Genomic DNA, 7,388 nt, shown 5'->3' with positions numbered 1-7,388 from the left:
GGTGTTATGCAAATCTTCCCACACAGTGATGTAGACATGTGGGGGTGTGTTTAAACGAGGCGTTTTAGGAGGGCGTGGACGAGTCTTAACTTTTATAAAGAATATCTCTTTGGGTTTGAGACTTTAGTCTTTGCAACTTTAGGGATCTTATCTATGCACAAACAGCTTTTAACACTCCAAAGAGAAAGGAAAACTTGAAATCGCATCATATGACCCCTTTAACCTTAACTGATATAAAGTGTGCACTACAAACAGCAGCATTTTTGATGATCGTTTCTGTCCAGTCCGCTCATTTTATTGCCTTTAACCACAGCTGTCATCTGTTTTTTGTCTGGCAGTGACAGCAAATATGCGTTAAAATTTCAAATTGGAGCCTGTACTCCATCGATTCTGACACTCAACAACACAACAAGATGACATTTTAAGCTCCTTATGTAGCCAACTCTGTGGTTTGTATTGGCCGTCTCCAGTTATCCCTTTGTTTTGCCTCCAACTAATGCTGTGACATAATTGTGAAGGCACTAAAAGGGTCTATATTAGACAGCAAGTGAACAGTCAGTTTTTTAATTTCATGTGTTGGAAGCAGGAAAAATGGGCAAGCAAAAAGATCTGAGTGCCTTTGACAAGAGACAAATAGTGTTGGCTAGACAGTTGGGTCAGAGCATCTTCAAAATGGCAAGTCTTGTGGGGTGTTCCCAGTGTGCAGTGGTTAGTGCCTACCAAAAGTGGTGCAAGGAATGGTCTATTGATGGTTTATTGATGCTCATGGGGAATGAAGTCTAGCCTGTCTCGTCTGATCACACAGAAGAGCTACTGTAGCTCAGATTGCTGAAAACCTTAATGCTGGCCATGAAAGGTGTCAGAATACACACTGCATCGCAGTTTGCTGTGTTTGGGGCTGCATAGCCACTGACCATTCAGAGTGCCCTTGATGCCTACTATGGGCATGTGAGAGTCAGAACTGGACCAAGGATCAGTGGAAGAAGGTTGCCTGGTTTGATGAATCACGTTTTCTTTTAGATCAAGTTGATGGTCAGATGCGTGTGCATCGTTTACCTGGGGAAGAGATAGCAGCATGATGCAAGCAGGTAGTGTCATGCCCTGTTCAGTGCTCACCTTGGGTCCTGGCTTTCATGTTACTTTGACATGTAATACCTACCAAAAGATTGTTGCAGACCATGTACCCCTGTTCATGCCAATGGTGTTCCCTGATAACAGTGGTCTCTTTCTGCAGGATAATACGGAGCCCCTAAAGGGACATGGTGGTGGGACATTCTCTTGCAAAACTTTTGCGTTCCCTCACAAAACTTTTGTGTTCTCTTGCAAAACCAGTTGAGTTCGGACAAACACTGGACAAAACCGGACAAAACCACTGCAGTGGTTCATACATCTCCGTACATTCACAATGGAGCGGTTCATAGAGTTTTATTTTGAACTTGGACTCCAGTATAAAGAAATACAGTCAGTGCTTAGTTCAAGGCACGGTTTTGGGACTTGATGTGGCTTAATGTACTAAAAGAGGGTCATTTGAGGACCAAATTAGGTATTAATAATTACTATTAATACTAATTACAGTATTAATATTAATAACCTTATTAATAATATTACTATTAATAAAGCAGGATAGCCCAGAATATGAACGCAACACGTTAATACACGTTAAGCTTTTTCTCCCCCATAGAAAACCTTTACAGAAAACGGTTAAGGTAGGCTAATGGACGAAGACGGTGATATAAAAATACCAAATCTGTTTATACAGTATATTAATAAAATAATTATGCACAGGAATGCAGATAAGCCCAGAATATGAACGAAACGCACAAGTTTCATGTGTTTTCTCCCACATATAAAAAAACATTAAGAAAACTCTTAACGTGGCTTAATGGATTAGCGCATTGCTTGCCTGTTTTAATAAAATATAAAAGTCTTCTAAGCCATGTTAAGCGCAGTTTACTATGGGGGAGGCTCATCTGCTTGCATGTACACAGTATATATTTTTAACAATTTCTATAGCATATTTGGTCTTTTTCCTCGCTTAACATGCAATTTTGTGCTTTCTGTTAATATTCTGGGCTTATCTGCTTTCCTGTGTGTAGTATATTTTTTAATAAACTGTAAAACCGTGCCTTGAACTAAGCACTGACTCTATGAGTCCAAATTTAAGATAAAACTCTATGAACCGCTCGATTGTGAACGTACGAAGCTGTATGAACCACTGCAAGCTGTAAAGTAACAGGAAGTGTTTGTCAGAACTCAATTAGCTTTGCAAATTGAACGCAAAAGTTTTGCGAGAGAACGCAAAAGATTTTAAAAATATTTTTCCTCCCACCCCAAATTTTTCTTCTTCTTCTTTGACGTTTTCAAAGCAGCGTTTTTTACCGCCACCTACTGTGTTCAAGGTGTTGCCTTGATCTCCAGATTCCCCAGATCTCAATCCGATTTAGAAACTATGAGATGTGCTGGACCAACATATCTGATCCACAAAGGCCCCATCTCAAAACTTGCAGGACTTAAATGATCTGCTGCTAATGTCTTGGTGCCAGATACCACAGGACACGTTCAGGGGTCTTGTGGATTCAGTGCCTTGACCCATCAGAGATGTTTTGGCAGCACGAGGGGTACTTACACGATATTAGGCAGGTTGTTTTAATATTGCAGCTAATCAGTGTAAAGCTATCATGTGGCTTCAGAGGACTTGGAATATAGTGCCCAAGTTGTTTGGAACACATTTATTATACATTTTAATTTTATGGTGCTTTGCATCCTTTTGACGCTTGAAGTCTTTGGTTCCTGGGGCAAGTTCAAGCTCAAACCGGTGTGCACCGTTTTGCTACGGTTTCCGGTTTGAACGACATGTTTCCTGGAAATGGTGTGCAACGGTGTGCAACGGGGTTTGAGATGCGTTTTCTCTTGTTTGGTGGGTGTGTCAAAAATGTCAGCCCAATCAGCAGCAACGTGTATGTAAACCACTACTGATTAATGTAACATAAAAATACTATACATATTTATATATTTTGCTATTGTATTATGGAGTGACACTTTCATAAACTTTTCTATACTGCTCTGATTATATAATGGTAAATATTACAATATCATAGCACAACAACAGTGATCAGCAATAATGATAAGCCTAATACTCACAATTAAAATAATAAGGTCATATAGATCATAACACAGTCTCGGAGGTAAGAAGTGGATTATCCTTCACCTGAAATGTTTGTCTTTTCATCCTGAAATGCGAGGCAAATGTTGATCACAATAATTAGGAACCACAGTTTCCACAAATCCCTTCATTTGATTGGGATGTTCTCTTTTATTCTGGAGGGCAAGGGCAATGACTGTACCATCGAGCGTATTTTGCAGTATTAAACACGTATTTATACCGATTTCATCAGGCTCCGAAAATTCTTCAAAAAGAACACAAAGAATGGCCTTCTCAGCTGCCATAGTTGCAACTCTTGCGTCATCAGAACAGGGTGTTCAACGCACCCGTTTAAAAAACGTTTTGCACCGTTTTTGTCGGGGCTGAACGCAGCCCTGTTCTTTGTCAGTGGATGGAAAATAGCAACCATCAGTCTTCAAAATTAATTTTTCTTTTCTTGTCAAAGAAAGTTGACAAGAGTAAATGTGGAATGCCAGAATTTTAAGACATTTAAGGCGTTAACTGACATTTATGTTAAAGTCAGAAATATAACTATTTGTAATATGAGACATTGAATGATCATTCATAATCTAAGATCAGTCATTTTAATTAGAATTTTGAGCCAGCTAAAACAGCTAACATGGCAAGATTTGTTTATGTAAATATTCACAAAAATACACATCACATAGCACACGCACTTTTTGAGATTTCAAGCTTTGTTTGGAATGGTTATCCTTCATGAGATACAAAATTGGTTTGACCACTCTCTACTGGTGGTTTTGAGTACTGCAATTTTCGTCTCACAAGACATAGGTTTTCATAAATTGCTGTTTGCCAGATGTTTTATATATATGGAATGAAGCTGAGTTCAGAGGTTAAACATCACAACAGGGCCATAATAATAAAGAAAAAGGAGAAAGGAAGGTCAAGATTTAACACTGCCTGGATTTGAACTGCCTTTTTATGAAGAACCGATGAACAATTATGCTGCCAGTTTGAGTTGAGAGAAATAGGAGAGTGATATTTATCTATATACATTTTCTTTCTCTTCCTCCTGTAGAGAGCCTGATGCTGGGTACAGAGATGGATCTGCAGCTGGTGGAGGGCACAGTTGTGGCCTTGGAGAACTCTCTTAAAATGTGGCTACATGACCATGGCAGAGACCGAGAACACCTGCACTTGTTGTTACCCACTTCTCTCACATCACAGGGTTCTACACCACACCCTGCCAACACCAGGCCAAGCCCAGGTAGAAACACACACGGATACTGCATGAGCATCCACTAAAATATTCATTCGGAAATCAATTTCTTGCTGTACACAGCTCAAAAATGAATTTTTTAGTTGAGCTTGTGTTGTGTTGTGTTGTGTTTTGTGTGTCTGCTTATAATGTATGGGTGTGTGATGTTGCTTGCTCATGTCCCCCTCTGCAGTCTGTTTGAAGTGTGACATGCAGGAAAGACTTCTCAGCCCAGCCCTACTTCCCAGCACTACTGACCTTGGACTGAAGACTGAGAGCATGCAAGATTTCCAGCCCCCAAACAAGAGTCTGGCCAATCAGAACCCATCGCCACAGCATCTGCGAGTTGTCAAGTACAGTCATGTCTATAGTTAAATTTTGTTTTACCAGCAAAGCTGTAAGCAAATGTCAATACATTAGCCTTAAACATGACTGACATTTTTCGCAGTTTGAATGTGGCCTCTGAAATACAGTTAATGTACATGTATGCTGTTTGAGGGTGAAGGGGAGAAGAAAAAAATGGTCTATGCAGAAGTCAATATGATGGAGTCGGGTTTTTATCAAACAAACAGCTCAGTGTGTGAGTCTTCTGTCTACCACAGTCATACATTGTATTCCCCTTGAGTGTTTTGCATATGATTTTCATGCACATGAGGTCATTTTTCCGGGCACTGTGATATAATCATACTACTTGTCCCCACATAGTCATTATGGGCCAATATGACATATACTTGCATAATTCCCTTTCACACACGTTTATCTTTGTCAGTTTTACTCACATTTAGTTTTTTTTTTTGTGTTTTGTTTTTTTTGCAGGGTTTGTGAGACACTTACCTCTTTTAAGAAAGTAATGGTTTTAGTCAACAAGGGGGCATTCTATTGATCAAAAGAGGCAGTAGTTACGAATTATTTGTTTCGATTATATACTGTTCTTTTCTAAACTTTCAATTAATCAAATAATCCTGAAATCATTGTATCATGGCTTCCACAAAAATATTTAAGCAGCACAACATTGATGATAATAATAAGATTATTGTACCAAATCAGCATATTAGAATGATTTCTGAAGGATGATGTGACACTGAAGTCCGAAGTAATGGCTTTTGAAAATTCAGCTGTGCCATCAGAGGAATCAATTACATTTTTAAATATAGTAAAATAGAACCACCTGCATTTGGTGGTTATCAGTGTATTACAAAGGTGCAAAACAGATTTCAGTACTTCAATAGGATGGTATATTAACATTATATCTGTTAATGAAATTACGGTATTTAACTGTAAATGTAAGTTAAACCCTTAAAACCTAAAACGTTGCTACCGTATTTTTTTACGGTACAATTCCGGCAACCACAGCTGCCGTTTTTTTACCGTAAATTTTACGGAATTTTTTTTACAGTGTAGTAAAATAGAAAACAATCGTTTTAAATTGTAATTCTAGTATTAATAGTATTAATAATTTAATTCAATAATTAAGCATAATTTAAAAATATAAACATTCAGATATAGCTAACTGTGTGTGTGTGTGTGTGTGTGTGTGTGTGTGTGTGATGTAGAGTTCTTCATGCCAGTGGAGTGTGTCAGTCTGTGCTGTATGGACTACCGCTCATCATCAGACCAACCTCATGCTGGCAGCTGGACTGGAATGAAACGGAAACAAACCAACAGACATTTCATGCTCTCTGCCACATACTAAAAGTCAGTGTCTGACTGTCTGTCTGTCTGTCTGTGTCTGTGTGTGTGTGTGTGTGTGTGTGTGTGTGTGTTCATAGAGCACAGCTGTGTGATAATCTGTTATGTGAGGGATCTGAAAATGTTGTTAAAAACTTGAATATTTTTGTTTACTTAGACCCGTGACTGGTTCCTTTTGGTGCGCTCAGAGTCAGGGTCAGGTTCTGGTGTGCTCTCCTACTATATACTTCAGTCCTCTGGTTCGCGCTCTCTGCTTTTGAAACCTGTGCTGACACGAGAACTTATGCTACCCTGCTGCCTGCCTGTCTCAATGGAGGACCCACCACTTCCTGCACTCGCCTCTGTGGAGGTACCATTACTTTATACTCAGACATTATAGACTAGTAATGCATAGTCCTGACATAACAAACATGGTGTAAAAAACTGAATGGCTCAAACACATCTCAATTCTAGTATTTAGCATCAACAACTGGATCTTTGTAATGAATATAATTACTATTAATAAAGGTATAGATTAAAATGACAATTCTGTCATCATTTACTCCTCATTGTTTTTCCTCATGCCACTCTAAACCTGTATGACTTGTTTTTCTTCAAATGAAGAAATGGTGAAGAAGGATATGGTACAATAACTTTAATTGCGTGGTTAAAAAAAGCACAGAGACGTTTTTCTGAAGATCTTCTTTTAAGTTCCACAGAAGAAAGAAATTCATACAGGTTTGAAACGACTTTAAGGTAAATGAAATAAATGTTCACTTACACTTTAAAAACTGATCATGATCATCTTTGATACTACACTTTGATGATGATCATGTGATCGCTGTGTCCAGAGCTCCCTGGATCAGCTTGAGAAAGACTCTGTCTTTAACCCTCTCTGTCTGGACTCCAACCTTTACCTGCACCTGAGAATTAGAGGTTTGCTCACCCGCTCATCACAACCATTTGGAGTAGAGGTCTGCATTCCCGACCGGATTTTTTTACAGCATATCTGCGCTTTATTCTTATTGACCACCGGTACAGCTTGCGCTCAGGACTGTTATGCACGCGCTGCACGCATGCTTTAAACGTCACGCGTTTTATTTGCGTGGTCTGTGCACAGAATGTGCATAATGATGCTCAGAGCAGGCTGTACCTGTGGTAAATATACGGCCCTCAGACAGAACAGGCAGGTTGTCGATGAGTGACAGAGCAGAATAAGGATGGAGCAAAGTGTGGATGCGCTGTCCTTGAAGGAATCCTGACAAGACGAATAAAAATAAGAAATAAAATTTTTGTACAATTTTATTTTCTCTGACACTTTTTTCCCTACTGTGTTGG

General features: G+C 39.1%; 1 pseudogene; it reads left to right on the top strand.

Annotated features, from left to right (window-relative positions):
• Positions 1-591: 591 nt before the first annotated feature.
• Positions 592-7,388, top strand: part of LOC107744278 (meiosis 1 arrest protein-like) — a 9,886-nt pseudogene continuing 3,089 nt past the window's right edge.

This window comes from Sinocyclocheilus rhinocerous, unplaced genomic scaffold (genome assembly GCF_001515625.1).
Source record: "Sinocyclocheilus rhinocerous isolate Xijiao unplaced genomic scaffold, SAMN03320098_v1.1 scaffold648, whole genome shotgun sequence".
Lineage (NCBI taxonomy): Eukaryota > Metazoa > Chordata > Actinopteri > Cypriniformes > Cyprinidae > Sinocyclocheilus > Sinocyclocheilus rhinocerous.
This window is presented reverse-complemented; position numbering and strand designations above follow the sequence as displayed.